Source organism: Ursus maritimus, unplaced genomic scaffold, assembly GCF_017311325.1.
Source record: "Ursus maritimus isolate PB19 unplaced genomic scaffold, ASM1731132v1 scaffold_9, whole genome shotgun sequence".
Classification (NCBI taxonomy): Eukaryota; Metazoa; Chordata; class Mammalia; order Carnivora; family Ursidae; genus Ursus; species Ursus maritimus.
The window spans coordinates 52,317,410-52,340,363 of record NW_024427107.1 but is presented as its reverse complement, the minus strand read 5'-3'; the positions used below and the strand labels follow the sequence as shown (position 1 = coordinate 52,340,363).

At 41.2% G+C, this 22,954-nt stretch overlaps 2 long non-coding RNA genes across 3 annotated transcripts; both read right to left on the bottom strand.

Annotated features, from left to right (window-relative positions):
- Positions 1-1,889: 1,889 nt before the first annotated feature.
- On the bottom strand, positions 1,890-12,615 carry LOC103661557. Its single transcript, XR_568176.2, has 3 exons — positions 12,174-12,615; positions 4,344-4,500; positions 1,890-2,327 (listed from the first exon to the last, which is right to left on the bottom strand). It is a non-coding gene; the product is annotated as an uncharacterized LOC103661557 (long non-coding RNA).
- A 135-nt stretch (positions 12,616-12,750) lies between these two features.
- On the bottom strand, positions 12,751-18,045 carry LOC103661556. Of its 2 annotated transcripts, none has more exons than XR_005833785.1 (3): positions 17,472-18,045; positions 13,895-14,356; positions 12,751-12,784 (listed from the first exon to the last, which is right to left on the bottom strand). It is a non-coding gene; the product is annotated as an uncharacterized LOC103661556 (long non-coding RNA). The 2 variants fall into 2 exon arrangements; XR_568175.1 differs by lacking the exon at positions 12,751-12,784 and having other exon boundaries at positions 12,813-13,950; positions 14,222-14,356.
- Between the last annotated feature and the right edge of the window lie 4,909 nt (positions 18,046-22,954).

Here is a 22,954-nt window from a genome sequence, read left to right as displayed (position 1 = left end):
CACTGAAGGGCAAAGGGACCACGTCTCCACGAGGAAAAGTTTTGTGACAGTCCCATGGTGACTCCGAGCCACAGGAAGGTGGGTGGAGTGGGAGTCTGGGGCTGAAGATGACAGGAATGGAGATTGTTTGAAGGAGTTAAGAAAGATCTGCCAAAATCAGAAGTATAGCATCTTTGAGAATCAAAGGCCACTCTAATATCAGAAATTATTAAAAAACAAAAAAATTAAAAAGAGGCATTAACACGGAACAAATTTTCAGTTGGTAAAATGTCATCATAATCTCTCCTAAGGCAAGATGTTTGTGAAATATTTTATTCTATCTTTTCTTAAACTTTCTAGCCTGCGGGAAATCCTCTGCAAGGAAGGACAGCAGGGGAGCAGTGTGCTGGATGAGGCGGGAAATGACGCCACAGAGCCATTTCTCACCTTCAGGACGAAACGGTTCTTTGTCCGTCCACCAGCTCCTCCATTCACGCTTGTTAAATGCGTACTTAGTACGCGCCAACTGTTTGACAGGCTCTGTGCCAGATGCTATAGATAGAATGTAAATACGAAAGGCACAGAACAGCTCCCAGGCTGGCAGGGGTGACTTCCATAAACCGCTAATTATATTGCAGCGTGTTGGCTGCAATAATTGAGGTGTGTACACATTTTTAAAGATGTACAGTGTTAGGAGAGACTAATTCCATGTGAAAAGGTATGGAGCAATTTCAAAGACCAGGGAGAAGATCAACAGGACTCAGGGCCAGGAGAAAGAAACAAAACAAAACACAACAACAAGCAATAAACGTTGGAACATAGCCCCTGGCCAACCACCTGGGGAATAGAGATGGAGGCATAGAACATTCTCAGTGGGAGAGCAGCAGGTGCGTGGTCTGTCCCACAGTGAATGCTACTCCGGCACACGCAGTGCCTGGCTCCCCCACCCTTGACCGTGGAGCCCTGTTGCAAAGGCACGTGCTAAGCCCAGGGTGCTTGACTCAGACCGACTGGTCTTCAGTCGCCGCTCGCTGTCTGTGTGACTTTGGCAAATCCTTGAACTTTCCTGCATCTCACTATTTTCCTTTGTCAAGTAGGGATAACAGTAGTAGCTCTCTCATAGGGTCCTGTGTTCTTTTGATGGATTACATGAAATAATATGAGTTAAAATTATTAGAACTGTGCCCACACAAGAGTGTACCGAGTAAACGTTAACAGATCCCATACTTAAAGTAGAAGTAAAACATTGTCTTCTAGTTCTGCTGACTTTTGAGGCCTGAGCTTCTGAAGTTGCACCCTTCTAACTGCTTATTGGTTTGTGGAAGGGGCAGGGCCAGCTGCGAAGCTGAATGCTTCTCTATACTGCAGAGTGATGACAGCGAAAAGACAGGATTCGAATCCACTAATGATGAAAGGAATGGATAGTGTAGGTCCTTTTGTACGAAGCAAATTTTTGAAACAAGTCAGGGAGTCCCAAGTGTCCATACTTATGACTCCTTCTGACAGAAGCTTTACGGTTCCTCTACCTGTTTTCAAGGGATTTTTAAAAGCAATTGGCGCTTACCAAACTCTAGCAAATGAACATCTAAAAGGAAATGAAATTGCTAAGTACTGCTATTTTCAAATTGCATTTGAGACCCAGTATTTGGTTGTGAAATCAACTTAAAGTTTCATGAAAAATTTTTTTCAGATTGCAGAGAATATGGGTATTATCTCATAAACTTCTTATTCATATAAGTAATAACATGATGGCTGACGCTGACTTAAGAACATTATATATTTGATAGTAAGAACCTGACATCTACTCAGTTAATTTTCATAACAATCCTAATAGATAGATCTTATTATCAACTCCATTTGCAGAGAAGGAAAACAAGGGGTTAAACAACTTTATAAGGACAGAGCTGATATATTCCAGAGCCAGGGGGCAGACCTGGAAGTCTGGCTCTAGAAGCTAGGAGGTATATGAGTATAATATAAGATGCACATCTTACTGTGGGTCTGGCCCCAAAGAGTTTGGAAGCCACTACGATGAAGAGACGCTCAGCAGCCGCCTCCCAACAGCCCTAGGCGCCTGCCCTGCCTTTGCAGAACTTCACCGGCTTGAAAATCATATTACTGTTCATGTGACTTCTGAGTTTTAGCCGGATGATTAATCAACTTAAGAATGAAAGAGGAAGGGAAGTGTATGCAAACGAGTGAGATGTGCAAGTCTTCAAGGGCGTGCTTTCAGAGACAGGAAAGGATGAGCTGGTAGAACGTGCACGTCATCAAAGTTCAGTTGGTATCATTCACGAAACATTATTTCAGAAAATAAACGTTTACTGTGCACCAACCTATTCCAAGTACTGTGGGGAGCAAAGAGAATAAAATAAGGTAGCTTAGGGTCCAATGGGAGAGACAAACACAAAATACGAGTTACAATATTACCTGGTAAGTTCAAGGAGAGAATGTGAAGAAAGCAGTGAGCTCTTGAGTTGTACTAAGAGTGGCCACCAGCTTGGCCTAGAGGATCCAAAAAGCTCCAGGAGGAACTAATCCCTGCCTTGATTCTTGAGAGTAGAACGGGGCGGGGGGGTGTCTCGGGCTGGAGGTGTGTAATAAAGCAGAGGAGCGAGGGTGAAGCATGTCTACAGAACGAGGGGTAGTTTCACCTGACTCACTACCATGAGGCTGTCTTTGGAGACAAACAGTTTATATTTTGCTACAACATCCTAATAACTGAAGAAATGCCAGACTTGCCAAGATGGCGGCATTCTCCTGGCTCTGTTGAGTATGTGTAACTGAACACCAGTGCAGCTAGTTTCCACAATATACGCCTGTCCCTGATAAGTTCTGGTTGAACTGGCTTACCTGTGGGGTGAGCGTACTTCAAAGATCAAAACACTTTCTGTCGATCGATTGTCTGCCTTTCAAGGGAGATGCTGCGGGCAGCAACTTTAGAGTCTCTCGCTTGTGTCAATTAGATGATGGCAAGCGTTCACCACCTCTCCAGGGCACAACACGCCCTGAGAATATTTTCTCCTCGTTCTAGACACATGCTTTTAACAACATGTTTCAACAAGCAACATGAGCTTTGGCAACCCTGAGTTCAGTATACTGTTTAGTGATCCAGTGCCATGTTTAAAAAGAATCAGTCCATGCTTGGAAGAACAAGGAGGCAATGAAAGCCTTGAGTATCCCTTAAAGGATTTGAGTATCCCATAAATCAGCCGGATGACCCTTGGCAATTTGCTTCAGTTCTCTGAGCCTCGGTTTCCTGGTCTATAAAATAAGGGTGTAGGAGGGGCGCCTGGGTGGCTCAGTCAGTTAAGCCCCCTACTGTTGGTTTCGGCTCAGATCGTGATCTCACGGAGGTGGGATCAAGCCCAGCGTCAGGCTCCCTGCTCAGTGGGGAGTCTGCTTCAGATTCTCTCTCCCTCTCCCTCCTGCTCTCTCTTTCTCTCTCAAATAAATAAATAAATAAATAATAAATAAGGTCTTCAAAAAATTAAGGGTGTTGGAATAATTGATGTGTTCTGGTTTTAGATGTCTGATTTTGAGCGTATTTTAGGCTTTTCTCGAGAACCAAGAGATGCTTAAGGTTCAGGTAGCTGAGTGCTACTACTGAATTTCCTTTGCCCCATCATCTCACGGGAACCAAAATAGAAGAAGTCAGTTTCCTCTCTGAAGCTGAACCAAGCTGACTTCTGAACTGAGCTGGGGAAGTTGAACCTCTCTGGTTGTGCCTCTGGAATTTCATCCCGTCTCGAAAACTGCACTGCCTGCTTCTACTGGCAGCAGACGGGCTGCTCTATTTGGCTCTTGTGCGTTGGTTTACCTCCAGGGTGGAAAAGGCCCAAAGCTCTTCTGCATCATAGACTTAATGCCATTGGCTTACAGAGTCTGCGGAGGCCGAGAGCTGCATAAGGGAACGGAGCAGAAAAAGCCACATGATGTCAAAGACTCAGCTCCGGGGACCTTTAAACCCACTGTACATATGCAGATAAGTCCTCTGCGGAATACAGGGTTAGATCTCCTCTTTGGAGATAATAATGTTATTTACCGTCCTGCTTTTTGTTCTTATGGAATGCATATTAATGCAAGAGAAACCCAGAGCTCTACTGGTCTAATGATGCATATTTTATGGTTGTTACGTTGTAAGTTCATCTCTCTCATGGGTCACTCCCTTAACCGTGGCGAAGGAAATGCCAAATCCTGCTTCTGCGCTGTTGCTATAGTGATTTCTGAGCGAGCAAAGCCAAGCATGAAGTATTCAGGTGAAATTTTTATCCAACTAATGTTTAAATTAAACGTGGATTTCATTTATTAAAATATTTGAAATCCAGTAATCAGGGAAGCTGAAGCACTACTTTCCCAATTACCTTTGCCACTTCCTCTTGGACCGCTGTTCTCCACACGTAGGTGTCCTTGGCCAGAGCCAGCGCCTGGCTGGCGGTTTCCTGTTCTCAGGTGAGAACTGCAGAGTGACCAGCTCAGCAGAAGGGGCAACAGCTTAATCTGTTCTTTGATGGAAGCAATCTAGTTTAAAAAAAAAAAAGGCTTTATTTTACTTTATTATTTTATTTTTTTAAGTATAGTCGACACACAATGTTACATTATTTTCCGGCGTACCGCACAGTGATTCAGCAACTCGGTTATGCTGCGCTCGCCACCAGCGCGGCTGCCACCTGTCCCATGCAGCGCGGTTACGATACCATCGCCCATGTTCCCTGTGCTGGACCTGTCATCCGCATGGCTGACTCACTCCATGACTGGAGGCCTGTAGCTCCCACTCCCCTTCACCCATTTTGCCCATCCCCCCACGCCCCTGTTCTCTGGCAACCATCAGTTTGTTCTATTTCTAGGTCTGATTCTGCTTAAAAAGAGATTTTAAATGTTTCTTTTCCCACTCACCTGAACACTGGCCCCAGTATTTATTAAAATCGCAGTAACTGTACTTTGGAAACTTGGTTGTGTGTCTACTTCCATTTTGTAGAATGCCGTCGTCCGGTGTTGCTGGTGGACTAGGCTTATAGTTCCATCCATCCATTTTGAGACCCAATAAGCTAGCCTGTTGTTGGTCGGTCAGAAATTTGGCCCCGTGTTGTCACATTCACACACAGGGGCAAAGACAGGAGAATGAACAGATGGGGGTAGGTGCACCGGGAGGTTTGCCGGGACCGCAGTGGGACAGATCATCACCGGGGAGCGGCAAACCTGGAGAATCCTTCTCAGCCCTGGCTCAGCATCGCATAGACCAGCACTGGGAAGCTTTTTTAAACATTTGTGTTTGTTTGTTCTTCTGTTTTTGAGTGGGAAACTTTCTCTGTACTGAGCCAGAGAATAAATATTTTTGGCTTTCAGACCACACCTCCTCTGCCGTAACCGCTCTCTTCTGCCGCGGCAGCACAAAAGCAGTCCTAGGTGAGGCATAAAGGCTCCAGTCAGACTTTGCTGGTGAACACTGACATTTGAATCCCTTGTGATTTTCAACAATACTCTTCTTCTTTTGATTTTTTTTTTTTACCCAACCCTTTAAACATGTAAAAATGCTTCTTAGCTCATGGGTCCCTGAAACAGCAGGCAGTGGGTCTGCTTGGCCAGCAGGCTGCTGTTTGCTGAGCTCCGGCATGGAATGTGAAGAAGGACTCTTGGCTGAGATCGTCTCTCTTTGAACTCTGCGCTCTTCCTTTTTACCTGCTTTTCCTTGGACACTCGGTTTCTCCAGGATTTGGTCTATCCATGCGTAGAGCTAAGTTGGTCATGGTACCTACTCATGGAGTTTTTTAAGGTTTGAATAAAGGAAAGAAACAAACCAGAAGAAACCAATCCGCCAACACGTTGATTTCACGCTTCCAGCCGCCAGAACCACGAGACAGTAAATGTCCCTTAAGCCAAATAAATAAATAAATAAACAACAACAAAAATAAAAAAGAGGACAGATAAAAGAGTGTTTCTAACATAAGAAGTGTTGGCTGGTAGGAGTCATTATCATCTCGCGGAGGGGCTCAGGGCGCTGTGGGAGCGGTTCCGTCATCATTGGGACCAGACTGAAGCAGCCAGATTTGATGTCACTAAAGAACCAGGTGACTTAGAAAGACAGTGTGACCATTCCACCTTTCTTCAGCACTTACCAAAGTATTAGAGGCCTCCTTCGGTCCACCTGCCCTGGCTGCCTGCCTCTGGCCACCACCTCCTGGCCACCTCCAGCCCACTTACGATGACTGTTTGTGGAAAAGGCTTGCTTGCATGCAGCGAGCCGGCACCTTCTGTCACCCATAATTTCATCATTTTTATTTCCCTTCCACTGCACTTTCTAAATGTTGACACGGTGATTTCGGGACTGGTCTCATCATTTTCAGATCTTATGATGGCTGTTTTTTATACTTCATAAATCCAGAGAGGCAAATTTTTGCTGAACATTACGCAGCTGTTGGGTAACCAACAACTGCCCTCCCAGACTTGTAGAGGAAAATACAAAGGTTTTTTAATGATACTTGTTGTTTTCTCTCCTCATTTAACCGTTTCCATTTATTTCTGGTTCCTCATCCTTTAGGGAGGCTTAGAGCTGAGGAATATTTGTTTTGAGGGGGAGCATAAAGGATATAGAATAGGTATGTTTATGTGGATGAATTTTGGAACTATCTAGAGGCTATCCTCCTGACGATTTGCTTTCTTTTTCAATAACTGGTTTCAAATCTTTCAAATCTTTTTCCTAACAGAGGCCAAATCAGAATCTCAATTAATTTTGTTTTAAACATGCAAGCCACAAGAAGGAATGCTGTACCCAAATATTCTCTCTCATGTGGGGAAAGCCAGGTGTCATTTTGAAGAATTTCATAATGGAGGCCACTGACAACACTTTTTATTGCTTCTTAAAAACGAAAAAGTTTTAGGCATGTGATTCTCTCTACTGAGTTTCATTGTAATTAGCGCAGTGTTTAAGAACTTAATTATTCATTCATAAAACCTTGGTTCTGGAGTCAGTTCTAATCCCGGTCCCATCACTTACTAGGCTTTGTCATTTCAAATAAGTTATTTAAGCTCTCTCTGCTCAATTTCTTTCTCTGTAAAAAAAATAGGGGGCCTAATAATCACCTACCTTATAAAATAATTGCAGAATTGTAAGGAATAGAAGTCATAAGTCATACAAAGCTTTTAGTGTGGTGCCTCACACAGAATAAGAATTCAAAAGATGCTATAGCTTTTTCTTTATTCATTTATTATTCAGCAGGGAGTTCATTAGTCCCTACTGTGCTCAGACCTGGACCCCTTTCATTTACTAGGTGTTTCCTGGGGCATGTGGCTTCCCATCTCTGAGCCTCAGGTTTCTCATCTGTAACACAAAGATCCTAACAGTGCTTGAGAAAATGAGTTAATACATTTAAAGCATCTAAATCAAGTCCTGACACAAAGTAACTACCTAATCAGTGCTAGCTATTATTATATTTGTAATTTGCCAAGGTCCTATGGTAAATTCTGGGTGTTTTGAGACAGACTCCACAGACTGGTGAAGAAGGGAATGAGTAAGCCACTGATTGCAACACGGTGTGACGATGGTGACGACACAGGTGTGCACAGGCGGTGGTGTCTAGTGTAAGGTAACAGCCCTCAGGGAGAAGGGTAAGTTCACAGTAAGGGGAGGCAGCGTGCTCTGGAGGAGACCAATGGAGCCCAATAGACCTGGGTTTGGGCTTCCTCCCTGCTCTTCCTAGTGGAGTTCCTCAGCATCTGAGGAGCTCCATTTTCTTCTTCATGAAATGGGGCTGATCTTACCTAACTGTCTGCTTCCTGGGAAATATTATTTCACTCCACAATGGGCACATGGGAGGCATGTGGAAACTACTGTAATTATTAGCTGGGAGTGGCAGAGGGCAAGACCATTGCCAAACTAATATTCAGGTTAGAAAAGTAATTATCTCTTGATTTAAATAAGGCTTCATCTCCTGGCTTCTACAGACAAAACTTCAACATTCCAGTGTTCTAAACATATAGAGGTTCAAATAACACAAATGACTGTTGTAGAGATAAAATAATTTAGCTCACAGGAAAAATATGATTAAAATTTTTCAGGAGAATTATTTAAAAATGAATGCATTGGCTAATCGTTAATAGAGGCCTTAACTGGTGATTATTGAGAGAATGGTTCCCAAAGTGTTTCCCTGAAAACTCATGTCCTGCTAATCCCAAGTGATAAGGATTCTGTGGTTCAAACACATAGAGAAATGCTAGATTAAACATATTTCTTCTCTACCGGGGCACCTGGGTGGCTCAGTCGTTAAGGGTCTGCTTGCCTTCGGCTCAGGGCATGATCCCAGAGTCCTGGGATCGAGCCCCACATCAGGCTCCCCCTTCCTGTGTTCCCTCTCTCTCTGGCTGTCTCTCTGTCAAATAAATAAATACATAAAAATCTTTAAAAAAAACCAACATATTTCTTCTCTACAGAGCATTTCATACCTTTAAAGATAAGAAAGTGTATCCATATGAAGGGACAGAGTATGTAGCATTTCCCCAATGTATTTGACCATGGAATTCCCTCTTCTCCCCCCTCCCCTGCCCCGTGTGTGTGTGTGTGTGTGTGTGTGTGTGTGTGTATTTCATGCCCAAGTCCAGCAAAACTCATTTTGGAAAACGATGTTTATCTTTTTATACACCCATGTAACACTCATATATGTCTGCTGCCTCCTACTGACATTCCTGTCGGTGTTCTGAAGGTCAAAGTATAATATGCCAGACACAACAGTGTTCTTCACATCTCCTGAAACTTACAGGAGTCCTAGAGATTCTCCTTTGAACTGCTTACAGTGAGTTCATAATGAGCATCTTAAGATGTTTTTAAAGGAAACTTTCTCAAAGCATCAGATTAACACTTTGAAATGGGGGGAGCAAATAGTAGGAAAAGAGGAAGAGTGATAGTTGAAATCCATTGCAAATGTGTACTCTGAAAACAGTCTTTCATCTCGATTTGAAAGAATTCTGTTTTGTGCATTAATAAAGGTTTCCCCTCCATCTGATTCAAGCTCAGTGTATAAATTACTTTCAGGTACTGCTTGTACGATGCTCACAAGCAGAAAGAAAGCCTATACAGGTTACATAAATAGGGATACACGGCCTGAAAACAAATGTATCCTTTTGAAGATGAATGAAGGAGACAGCCATGGCCAAGAACTAGAATATTCTACTTATGGCCATGAGTTGCAAAGTATACCTAAACACACAATCAAGGACCCATGTGACTTCTTCAAATCTGGGTCTGTCTGGGAAAAAAGAAACACACCGTTGGTCAAAACTATTGTTTCCATAGTCATCCACACATCTGAATTTACATACTCATGCAAAACCCCAAATGCACATTAAGATTTCTAGAGCATGTGAATAGTCTCACAGCAAGACCCGCTCAGCGCCGGCTGGCGTGCTTGACTGGTCTGCTGTCCTGCGCTCCAAGCCAGTCATGGCGCCCACTGGGTCTGTCTGCACTAGGGCCTTCTAACTACACAGATGGAAGTCCCGTTTTTGTGTGTGGTTATAACCACTCAGCTACTAGTGACAAATAAAAATAGATTTGATAAATTCAGTAAAGACTGTAATTAAGCAATTTGAAGATCTTTAGACCTAACCAATAACTGATTCTACTTTTCCAATTTGTCCCCTCAAACTAAATTGGACCTGTCAGGCTGACACAACTCCAGGTACATAGATTACTGAGGGGAGGCAGTAAAATCATTCCAGAGCTTAGAGCTCAGACTGCACACTCTTAAAGGCAAGCTAAATGAGGAACTAGAGACTGCCCTTTCATTTCTCAGTAACTTTTAATTTGCCTTCAAAACAGGACTGCTAATTTAGAAACACCTTGTTCTGCTCTTTCTTTACATTATTGAGAATCTGTTATTTTTTAAAGATTTAAGACATTAATTATAAAAAGTGCTCCATTTATATTATTTTTTTTAAAACAGCAGGTACTTGGTTGTTCATATTTAACTTAATTGCTTAAGGATATTTTGTTGAAGAAAAAATAGAAGTTTAGTGTTCATACTTCTTTGTTCAGCAATACCATATTCCTTTTCTGGTTGTCCCCAGGGACCTTATCCTCGCAGCTAAAATAACTTGAACCTGACCTGAAGCCTCAGGTCTTCCCCAGACCCTTTGATGTAGAACTATCTTTAGTATCCCCACTTTGCAGGTGAGAAAACTGAGACAAAAAGGTGGTAAGAAACTCACCTCGAGTTGCCCAGCCCATGGGGAGCAGAGCTAGGATCTGAACTTGGGCGCTCTGTCCCTGGAGCTTGTGCTCTTAACCATATGCTCTGGGCCTCTGCAGTGCCGGCCATTTGAACAGACCCATTCTTCGGGTCCTCTTTTACCCAAGCAGGATGGAAAACAGGAAGCATACATGAGAGTGCCACCCATTCCCAAAATGCCACACTGTCCATTGAATTCTAAAACGGGAGCTCCCAAAATATTTGCCACTCTAGCAGCCACTGTAACTGTGCTTTCTTTCCCCATGATTCGTTGAAGTAATTGGCATTCGCTAGGATGCATAAATGCCACTGCATTTGTAAGATATTAGCCTCGTTAGAGTGCGTCGGATTTCATAAATAAAATCAACAGGGCTAAGTGACAAGCAAATTTTGACAAACCAACTTTTTTTTTTTTTTTTTAATGCTAAGGGGGAAGGCAGTACAAACAAAGACAGTTTGTTTGCCTGGCATAACACTCTTAATGATACAGACAGGAAAGCGTTTTGATGACAGTACAATCAGGTGAATGAATAGCTACCTTTAAAGTAATACCTGCAAGGAATTGTGGGTAGCTCAGGCTCACGTGCTATGATATTAAACAGACACTAATCTGTGTCCAGAGTAAATTCTGCATTGCTTCCTCCACATCTGCAGGTCCTCTGAATCCTTATCAAGTGTTTCTTCTCAGGGTCCCTTCCTTCCCTCAGCTAGGAAAAGGCCCTCCGGTAAACTAATGAGCCCCTGTGTGGTTGACCCTTGCAGCCTCCACAAGCTGATTTAAACCGTGACGGTTTCACAGAGATCTTAACGTGCAGCCTGGGCCCCATCCACAGTCCTGTCTGCATCAGCCTCCCGCTCTTCTGGTGATCACTGCCTGCTGATGTGCACCCAGCATTCCACCGAGCATTCCTAACACTCCGCATGCCTTTTACAGTAATTCACATTTCATGGCTTTGACGGCAACCTTTGGGTTTCTGTATTATCTCCGCTTCAGCTTAAGAGTTTGAAGACTTTCTCTGTAAGACCCATATTGTAAGTGCAGAGCTGCAAAAGTGTGGACAATGCTGAATGAAGTCACCTGCCACAAAATTAACTGTTTTAAAGCCCACTTCATATTCAATACTCGTTGCATTCCTAGGGAAAGAAGCAATATCTCAACTAGGTAAGTATGACTTGTGTAGGGAATATTTCTTCTTCGAAATTGTGGCAGATGTTGCTATTTCCTTCCCAATATTCACCTCCCCCTGAGCAATGTACATAGCTCTGGGCTACAATCCTCAGGTCCTCTTGAAGCTCTGAGTTGTAAGTGGAAGTTGCTCTTCAGGATTTCCAAGAAGTCTTCAAGAAATCACAAAGGAGCTGGGAGGTAAGCTCTTTGAATTTTTCTCTCTTCCTGGAAAGTAGGTGCAATGGTTGGAGATTTAGCAGCCTTAATGGACCATGAAGTAACTTTAAGATTCTACAACTTATCTTTTTGATCAAAAAGCCTGAGTGTCTGATGTTCATAGACAAACCAGCTCTAAACTTCCTGTGTTTTTTATGTGAAAAAAAAAATACATCTTTATTTTGTTTAAGACATTATTTTTATTTATTTATTTTGGTTTAATGTTATTTGTAGACAAATGCAATTCTAACCAATAGAGAAGTCAATTTAAGTGAGAGTATCCAATTAAATTTAAGTGACATAGTAGGGGCAAGACATAGGAATTCAGGAATACCTTAAGACCTTTAAAAAGAACAAAATAAGTTTCTAGTCTTTATTAGGGTTGGTTGTTAATCACTGGCAAAATAGGAAATGCAACTCAAAACTGTCATGAGCAATTAACTGGAAGATACAAGAGGCAACTTTGTAAAGTGTCAATGTTGCTAGGCTGAACAACATTTCTCAGAGTTCCTCTTTCTGTATGTTTCCAGATGGGGTGGGCCACAAGGGAGATCCTTGTAAGCTATAGGAAGGACCACTCTGTAACTTACACATGTCTGACTCATTCACGTGAGGCAGCCATCAGGCCCGTGAGCACTCCACCTTCCTCAGGATCCTTCTTCAGCATCACTGGGCCAGGCGTGTGTCTTTAACTCCATGAAGAAAGGCCCTGCTGCTGCAAATACCTACCCCACCAAGGTCAGGGGCAATAGGAAATGACACAGGTTTCAGTCTTTCCTTGTGGATTCCAGATCATATTCATGGATTCCAACTTCTTCTTGCTCTCCCCTACTTTATCTCCATCTTCCCTCCCTGGGAATGGCTGCCTAATGAGAGGACTTTAAGCTCTAACAGAAGATGCAAAGACAAAAACCTGCAGAAACCACTTAACCAGCTGCCACAACTGCAGAAGCTCCAATACATAGAATTTGAGGCGCCTGGGTGGCTTAGTCTGGTAAGTGTCTGACCCTTGATTTTGGCTCAAGTTGTGATCTCAGGGTCGTAAGATTGAGCCCCACATCAGGCTCTACACTGGGCGTGGAGCCTACTTAAGATTCTCTCTCTCCCTTCCCTCTGCCCCTCTCTACTCTCTCTCTCTCTCTCTCTCTCTCAATAAGTGAGTAAGTAAGTAAGTAAGTAAATAAAAGCAGAATGGGCCAATCTGTAACGAAAAGTCAAAAATAAAATATAAGCAGACAGAAGTAGAAAAGGAGTCTTATATGTCATTCTTGATTTGTTAATTAATTCAACAAATATTTACTGGATGATACATAAATGCCAGATACTTTGCTACATTCTAAATTAAAATGATGGGTCCTTGCCAACCTGGTGCCAGTTCTAGGCACTGGTGGTATAGCAATGACTAAAGCAAATACCCTGTCCTCATGGAGCTTACATTCCAGTTGGTTGAGGCAACCAATAGACGTATAAATAAAGCAAATAGGTATATATCAGATCATAATAAGTGAAATAGAGACAAAGAGAGATAATAACCCCTTCATTGCATGGTAGTGGCAAGGATTTAGAGAAAATGTAAGCCAAACAGACTTTCTGTAAACTGTGGTTTTTGTTGTTTTTATTAGAGTTGTGTCAGAGGGATTAAAAAAGGGTGACAGATGTGATAAAAACCCGCAGGAGAGGAAACATTAGAACTCAGTAATGGATTACTCTTGTTACTTAAGGGAGGGTGCATTAATGGGATGTGAATTCTAGCCTCCAGAATATGAGGAACTTAAAGAAAATAAAGAAATGGTTCTCCATATTGGTAACATAGTAAAAGAAAAACTCCATTAAGTAGGGGAATCAAACAAGATCAAACAGTCTGGAATGTGACAGAGAAATGTGGAAATGAACACGAGCCATCCATAAGACAAAGCCCTGGGTACACTGCTGAACTTGAGTCTCTGAAGAGCCCCACCAGGAAATTTAAACAGGTAAAAAATCGACTGATTGAGTCACTTTTGTTTGGAGGGACCCAACTCCAAGCCTGTATAACTCCATGATCTTCTGATTCTGGGACTGATGCTTCTGCGGGTACCTGGACTGGGCTACGAAGATCAGGCAGTAGCCAGGGTTGTGGTGGGACTCAGCCGAATCATGCACCACTGTGGCTAATGGTACATCTGTGTGGCTCTGGAGATGGGCTCCCAGCTTGGCAAATGCCATGCCAGCTTCCCTGCAGCCACTGCTGGCTCCTTAGATGCCATCCCTATTTGCCCTTAATGATTAAATACATGGTAGAAGGTAGAAGAAAGTGGAAAGATCTCGTTACCTTCTTTAAGACACTTTTGTTTCTCCAATGAAGAACACTGAGTAGTAGGTACCATGCTGTTGAGAGAGTTAAAGGAAAAGTTTGGCAATTAACAAAACCAAGTGAGATATGATGGGCTTGGTTTCAGCAGGAGTTGTGTAAATAATAATTGCACTTTTCATAATTGTACCCAGCAGCACATCACTAATCATTTCCCCTGTGGGTGAAAGGTATCTCACGCTGCAGAATTAGGAAGGGACCGAAGAGAGGGTGGGAAAGCAGGGATAGCAGGACAGGACGTGGGGGCGGGGACAGGGGGCCTGTTGCAAGTGGTCACCGTGACCTCACCTGATGACAGCTTAGCTGGCTGAGTAAGACATCCTCAATTATACCCACATTTTTACTGAATTACGTGGAAAGCAATTCTTCAGTTTTCTAATGCTGAAAATATTGATGTTTTGGCAACATTTCTTTGAAGACAACCTATGAAAAGGTTAAGATAAAAATGAGATCTTTTGGTTTAGAGCACCAAGGAAGCACATTATTAACACAAATATTCAAAGTAGAAGGCACTGAGACAAGACAGAAGCTGTTTTTGTTGACACTGGTATGTGCCTAAAATGTTAAAAGTCCTGATGTCCTATTTGGGAAGAGAAGTTATTGACGACTAAACATATCTGAAATCTGGAAATGATTTGGGATTAAGGTTTTCAACAGTCGATTCTACAACGCTTACAAGGAAATGAACGCATAGAAAGGTTAGGCCCCTTTCCTAAATTAAAGGCAGAGAATAAACACAGTGTTCCTTAGGATGGTCTTGCTTGACCCATGATCCAAGATCTCCTCCCCTAAAGCATTTCTAATGTTCCTTGAGGGCCGTAGCCAAATTTAGTCAATATCTTGTCCTCTCACTGAGGGCAGTGATTGGTTCAAAGTAATAGCATGATAAAATACTTTTTAGAATACTTGGATTGTGCCAGGTATTGCTCTAGACTTTTCTCTTGTATCCCTCCATGTAGTCCTCATAACAAGCCAATGTGGTGGGGCGCCTGGGTGATTCAATCGGTTAAGTGTCCAACTCTTGGTTTCAGCTCAGGGTCATGATCTCAGGGTCGTGAGATCTAGCCCCATGTCAGGCTCTGCCTTCAGTACAGAGTCTGCTTAAGATTCTCTCTCTCCCTCTGCCCCTCCCCCCGCTCTCTCTCAAATAAATAAATAAAATCTTTAAAACAACAACAACAAGAATCCAATGTGGTAGGTGCTATTATTATTTGCATTCTACAAATGCACAGATACAGGCACAGTGAGGCCGCACAAACTGGCTCAAGGTCACAGAGCTTGTAAAGGGAGGAGCAGAAGTCTATTTTCCGAAGGTGGGTGTACTCAAGCATACTGTGTAGTTATGACGAAATGGTTCTCCTAGAAAAACAGTATCTGTAGAACTATATGTGAAAATGCTCACTGATGAAAGCAGTACTTAAAATGATCTTTTCTTACTAATTCTTTTTTAACTAAGAAGACATTTGAACTACAAAAATTAAAGAGAGGGTTTGGAAACTCTCTTAATGACAGAAAATATTGGAATACCAGAAGAGATGTGAATTTTTATTATTGATTAAAGATAAAATGAAGTTGCTTATGGATATGTTTGGACATGAAATATCTCAGGAAAAGAACTAAAACTTCATGTATAATACTTTGCTTTAACTTCTAAATTTTAGTAACCACCATGAATAGACAGGCATACCATTTAGCAACTTTTGTACTAAATTTTAAGATCAGATGAGAAAACATACGTGAAACTCTTTCTTCAACAAGATTCTGTGTGCATGGCCATTATTATGATAGCCTTGACAACAGTCTTAGTGTAACAAAAACCAATATTCCAATTTCGTTTTAATTAATGAGAACCTTGAATGTTGGACTGACTTGCTGAAGTCAGAGACAGAGTAGAAGGCAAAACCAGGACTTACTTGGAACCAGCAATTCTGAGTCCCAAGTCCAATGCTATTTCCACTATGCTTTGTTATGTAATGATTTGGGATATTTTTTTAAGATTTATTTATTTTTATTTTAGAGAGAGAGAGAGTATGAGCAGGGAGGAGGGGCAAAGGGAGAGGGAGAAAATCCTCGAGCAGACTCCCTGCTGAGCGTGAAGCCCAACACAGGGCTCGATCCCAGGACCCTGAGATCAAGACCTGAGCTGAAATCAAGAGTCGGACGCTCAACCAACTGAGCCACCCAGGCGCCCCATGGTTTGGGATATTTTAAAGACAACTGAAATGTATTTGTCCAATATGAATGATGTAGAAGGACCAAGTGTCCTGGTTTGTCTAGGATCAAAGGAGTTCTTTGGACATGGGACTTTCAGTGCTCAAATCTAGAAAGTCCCCAGAAAACTGGGACCAGTGGTTCACCATCTGTAAATCTAATTGTTTATATGATTTAAAAGAAAGCAAAACAACAGTTGTTGGTTTTAATGGCCATGTGTTTATACAGGGGGAAAACACATGAAAAGATCAGCATGGCATTGGGTGGGTTGTCACCAAGAGTGAATTAAAAAATAAATGAAAATATGTATTACTCACATTAAAAGCTGAAGGAAATAAATATGGCAAAGTGTGAATGCTCCTCTTTCAATTCATTAAAAACATGTAATCATAAAGTGTGGGAGCTTGGAAAAGCTTTGAGTGGAGGGAAGTTAGTGACCAGTGATGCTTGAAATATTGTTTATGGACAAATGGTATTTTTCTCTGAGTATTTTATGAGGATCTGATGAAGGTTGGAACAAAAACCCTGTTTTTCACAATTAACTTGAAATTGTCAATGGAATTTTTATAATTATAGTTGACTCTTGAACAACATGGGAGTTAGGGACACCAACCCCTGTGCACTTGCACTAGAAAGATCCATGTATAACTTTTGGCTCCCCCCCAAACTTAACTACTATAGTGCACTGTTGACCAGAAGCCTTGCTAATAACATAAACAGGCCGTTAATACCTATTTTGTATGTCATATATATTATACACTGTATTCTTACCATAAAGCAAGCCGGAGAAAAGAAAAAGTTAATAAGAAAGCCATAAGGAAAATCCATTTATAGAACTGTACTGTAAAAAAATCTGTGTGTAAGTAGACCCATACAGTTCAAATCCATGTTGTTTAAGGATCAACTGTATATGGGTATGGAAGTGGAGAATTCAACTTACTATTTCTTCAAAATATGAATAATAGCTAACATTTACTGAGAACTTGCTCTGTTCCAGGCACTGGTGTTCCTCATTTAATCCTCACCACAACTCTGTGAAGGAGACACTGTTATTGCCCCATTACATATATGGAGAAGTGAAGCGTATTCAACATGCCCAAGTCTCTGGCAAAGCTATGATACAAATCCAAGCCAAATGGCTCCAGAGTCCATGTTTCTAATGTGAATGCTACATCTAGTTAAGGGCATGACAGGACGTGGAGCACTTCTGTTTACTTAGGGCTGTCACTTTGAAATCATTTCCAAATGTATGAGAGGTAAAGTATCTGGGAAGGGCCATAAGGTGGAAGAGCTATTGAGGGTTAGGGGTGTAGCTGGGAAAAATTACCGACAGACGCATCATGAGTGGGAGTCTTGGAGGCCCCGTTCTCCCTTTCTCCTTGTGTTCTCATCAAGCAGTCATCCCTTCACTGGCAGTCTCTGAGCGTTCTTAGCTCTCGTGTTGTTTGAATACCTAAACAAGACTAGCAGAAAAGGAACTCCATGAAGCAATTTCATCACCTGTCCTGCTCTTAACCCAGTTTCCCTGAGGAAATCTGTGATTCATTCTGTACCATATTTCTTTTTGAAATGGAATTTTGTTGAGGCAGATTTTCCATAATTGGTATCTGGGAGGGAATTATGGTTAATTTGTTATAGCAATAGCAATATTCTTGGAGAAAGTTTCTTGTAGAAATGTTTCACATTCAAGATGGAGGTGAGAGAATGTTCTCTGTCTCTGCGATTATATTAACAGCCACAGGTGTCAAGTTTTTGTCTATAGAATAATATTTAAATGTGAACCATAGTAAACATAATATATTCATTTTGGGTCTCTTCTGTTCAGAGTACTTTACATGAGCTTTTCTCATGTAAATAGGGATAGGTTGTTTCAGACTTTTCCCCATGACAATGAAGCATTTATTCTGAAGGAAAGACAAGTACTGATGTATGAGCACTACGCATAAAGTTGCTACATATCCCAAGTCCCTATTTGCATGTTCCAAAAGGCTTATGTAGGATTAGCACTTTGTGGGCAGTGAAGAAAAAGCAGAGGCTTTGGGGTTAGACTTTGATTCGAATCCTGGATATTCCTCTTCTTAGCTGTGTCATTGGTCAAGTTTGTCATCCTCACTTTCCCTATGAGGAAAATAGAGGTGGTAAAACCAACCTCTCTAACTCATAGAAATGTGAGAATTAAACTAAATCATGGAACTACAACCTTAACAGACAATAGACAATTAGTAGACATGTATTTATTACATAGACCTCCTGTGGAGTTCCTAAAAGCTTCCTTATGGGCAAAAATAGAGCAAGAATTGATTATTAGTAGTTGGGACAAGTTTGTTAAAGTTTCCCCTGCCTCTGGACTTAACTCTATCTGCTTAGACAGACATCAACTTGAATGTGCTTTTCTATCCTTAGACAGATGCTGATTTGCTGAAAGAAAATGTTGTGCTTATAGATTTCATTCAAAGAGGCTTTGATTCTAATGCTACTTGTGTGACTGCAAGTCTAGCCAGAACTCTTGAATTTTAATCGCTTCTTACGAGCTGGTCAGGAAATATTCCCACATGCGTGCCACATGAACCCAGAGCTGGCAGAACTAATGTCCTAGTAATTAAGAACTAAGGCTGAGACATCTAAAAATTTCGTACAGTTAAAATATGAGCTCATGGGTTAAAATGAATAGATGTTGGCACTTGACAATTTATTTTCTTCTACCCTTTTCACAAGTGTATCTGAACAAGACAATAGGGACCTAAGAACAATAGGTAAGGACTAATACTTTATTCCCTAGTGTACTTTAAAATTAATATTATTATCCTTGAATCACTCAGATGGATACATAGGACCTCACATGCACTTGTTTTCCCATTTATGTGAACTGCCTGGAAAAACTCCCAAAGTACGGTTGTTACTAATACATTATATATAATTCAGATCTCCTTCTTTTAAAGGAGATGGTGAATTCTGAAGGCAATAACAAGAAACTGAATAATGGTTGCCCTTTAGAACCTATCTCTTCAGTGTTCCCATTTCTTCACTTTTATTCTTGTCCTTTTATATCTTCATTAGAGGCATTTATTATAACTGGACATTTCTAATTGAAATAAAGTTCTCAGAAGCTATTGCTGCAAGCACAAGAAAGAAAATGTTAATTTTTAGAATGATTAACAGTATTTTTAAATTATAGAATGATTTTCCAAACTTCCCAACCATGAAAACTCAGATAAAGTCACTGAAGTTGGGGAAAATTATAAATACATTATGTGTTTTAAATCTTACATGTGCTTATACTCACAATATAGATTGTTTATTGATACCCTCATAAATTCAGATCAACATAGAGAAGGTAATTTAATGTTTTATTAACTAGATATTATGATATGCTAGTGAATGTTTACCCAGTCCATAGACAGGGAAACAGTTTATTGAACACGGTCATGATGCCAAATGATTGAACCGAGCAGTGATTGGACTCAGAATCACGTTTCTAGCTTTCATATCTTATCAACCCCTTTATACTCAACTCTTGCTAGTCTGATCTATTTTCAGTTGCTGGAACTTCTGATACTCTCCCTTGCTTGTTGTTCACTCTGCTTAGAACATTCTTTCCTATCCACTGAAACATCCACTTTCCCTGGCTGGTATTTTCATGTGTCCATCATTCAGTCATCCGTGTATACTTTTGATGGTCGAGCACAATCCAGCACTAGTTCACATGCAGGGTCGAGTGGGAGAGGGATCTCATCATGACCAAGACACTCATGGCTTCTCTGCTTGAGGGATCTGCAGCTCTGGCAGAAGGAGGTTTTTCCATCCCCTTCCCTTCCCGTGTTTCTTCTCAGCTTTGTCACTGATGGGGAGAGTCTGTTAGCCTAATAACTTTGACATTCAAAAGAAAGACAATCAATTGTCACAGACACAGGTTTGTTTACTTTATAGATTAACTTCCCTAAGAGTTCTATAATGAACCAACACCTCTAAGAGTCCACCATAAGCTTCCCATAAAGGAGCCAGGAACAAGGCCCTTCCTCTTTGACCTTCAGTGCAGAACTACCTCTGCGGAGCAGGAACCCCAGGTTAGGGGCAAAGGAGTAAAAAGCCCGTAGGGTAAGGCAATAGAGACAAATCCCGATATTCGTTTGTTCTCGAAGTTAGAATTCTCTCTCGTAAGAGTTGCCGGGTCATTCTGCTCTCACTATAATCGATTATAATTACCTGTCCCTTTGCTCATTTTTCCCACGAAACTCTATGATTCCTCCTAATCTTTGTGTCCTCAGAGTCTATCCCAGAGCTTAGCACATAGCGGACACTCAGTAAATATTTGTTTAATGAAGGAATAAAGCAGAGCAGCCACCCGCTATGGTAATGGAAGTGTCCTGCAGGGGAACCATCCACCCAGCCCATCGTGTGACTAGTGTTGACAAGAGTTCGCTGTTGTACAGCCATATGCTGTGACACCGGAAAGAAACAATAACGTTACTTTCTGATAAATGGTAATATGGTAGTGTGTCTAACTTCAGGTGCTAAACGTATTCCACTTCCATTTTTAGTGCTTGGTCCTATATTTAAGGCCGAGGGAAAAGAGATGGGAAAACTTGTGTGTCCATAACACCCCACAGTACACAAGGTAGTCTATTCACCGCTGGCATTTTGAAAATAAAATGGAATTTAGACACAGCAGACTTGGGTTTGAGTTAAGATCCTGTCACTTAATGGGTAGATAACCATGAGAACATTTATTCTCTGCTCTGAGTCTCAGTGTCTTCATTCGTGATACTAGGGTAAAAATATCTAGCTCTCCTATTTCCCCTCTAGAGGTCTATCTACATTATTGTTCTCTACAATCAGATTTTGGTTTTATTGATATTCTGCACTGATTTTTCTGTTTTCTATTTCATCGAGTTCTACTCTTATCTTTTTCCCCCCCTTTTAAGGATTTTATTTATTTATTTATTTCAGAGAGAGAGGGCCAGAGGGAGAAGCAGCCTCCTACTAGGCTCAATCCCAGGACCCTGAGATCATGACCTGAGCTGAAGTCAAGACTCTTAACCGATGGAGCCACCCAGGCACCCCTACTCTTATCTTTATAATCTCCTTCCTTATGTGTGATTGAGGTTTAATTTGTTCTTTTTTTTTTTTTTTAAGATTTTATTTATTTATTTGACAGAGAGAGACAGCCAGCGAGAGAGGGAACACAAGCAGGGGGAGTGGGAGAGGAAGAAGCAGGCTCCTAGCGGAGGAGCCTGATGTGGGACTCGATCCCAGAACGCTGGGATCACGCCCTGAGCCGAAGGCAGATGCTTAACAACTGCGCCACCCAGGCGCCCCTAATTTGTTCTTCTTTTTCTATTTTTTTAAGTGTAGAAATAGATCATTGACTTTAGACCATTCTTCTTCTCAATAATAAAAAGAAGAGGGTAACTTTGACCTCAACAAAAACATTTTTGTAGCGTATTTGTCAACATACACATAAAACCATTAGTAGATAATTGATTGAATATTTAAAAACATTTTTCTAACAAGTTTGCTGGGATATTTTGGCTAGATTAAAAACAACTAGTCGAAAGTTGTCCACAAATAACTTGTTATTTTAAAGTGGGTGTCTAGGTACTGAAGAAACAATGAGGGACTTGAAAAAACATTGAGCTTCAAAGCAGAAAATCTGAATTTTAAACCAAATTTCCTGAGTGATCTTGAGCAAGCTATACCTTTCACAGGCGTGCAAATTATAGCCCCAGGATCTGTTTTGTGGCTACAGTTTCATTAGAAACAGCCACACCTGTTCCTTTAAGTATGGTCTATGCCTTTCACATGATAGCGCAGAGCTCAGTGGTCGTGACAAAGACCTAATGCTCCAGAATGTCTAAAATAATCACTCTCTGTCCCTTTACAGAAAAAGTTTACTGACTGTAGCATTACTGCCCCAGCTTCTTTATCTGTAAAATAGGAATGATAGCCCCCACTTCACAGGGCTGTTGCCAGGACACTTACTTTGGGATATTTGTGTGAAAACCTTTGGTACGGTACTTAGCTATAGTCATTGTGCAAGTAATGCTTGTTCACCTGGAATCTAAAATTCCCACCCACCACCCAATGTTTGATTTAAAATTATTTTCTTTTTAACCTTATGTTTATAAGGTGAAATAATTGTATGTCAAAAAGTAAAATCTCACCTTTTCCTTTTTTTTTTTTTTAAAGATTTTATTTATTTGTTTGACAGAGATAGAGACAGCCAGTGAGAGAGGGAACACAAGCAGGGGGAGTGGGAGAGGGAGAAGCAGCCTCTTAGTGGAGGAGCCTGATGTGGGGCTTGATCCCATAACGCTGGGATCACGCCCTGAGCCGAAGGCAGACGCTTAACCGCTGTGCCACCCAGGCGCCCCTCACCTTTTCCTTTTTAAAAACACTGCTATTTGCTTGTCATCATGACTTTGTCAAATGATATAATCTTTATCCATCTTTGTGGTAAATAATTAAAAGGACCAGAGGAGATTTGAAATAATGTGGCTGATACAGTGCTGAACTCCACAGACTTTATGCAAATAGAAATGAGAGAGAATATTTCTGAGTTTTTAAATGGTAAGGATCATAATTTTCTTTATACAGCAGCAAACAAAAAAGACTGTAATGGAAGTCAAGATTATTGGTTGTTTTTTCTTGAATGACACTGTTAAAGATACAGGATCATTTTTTGCTTCAGTGTTTTATTAGAAATATATTGCATGGAAAATAAAATGATAATTTGGAAAACAACAGGGGGATTCTGCATAAGGGACTGTTGTGGCAACTGTGCGCTGTGTATACTGTAATTCTTAGCTAGTC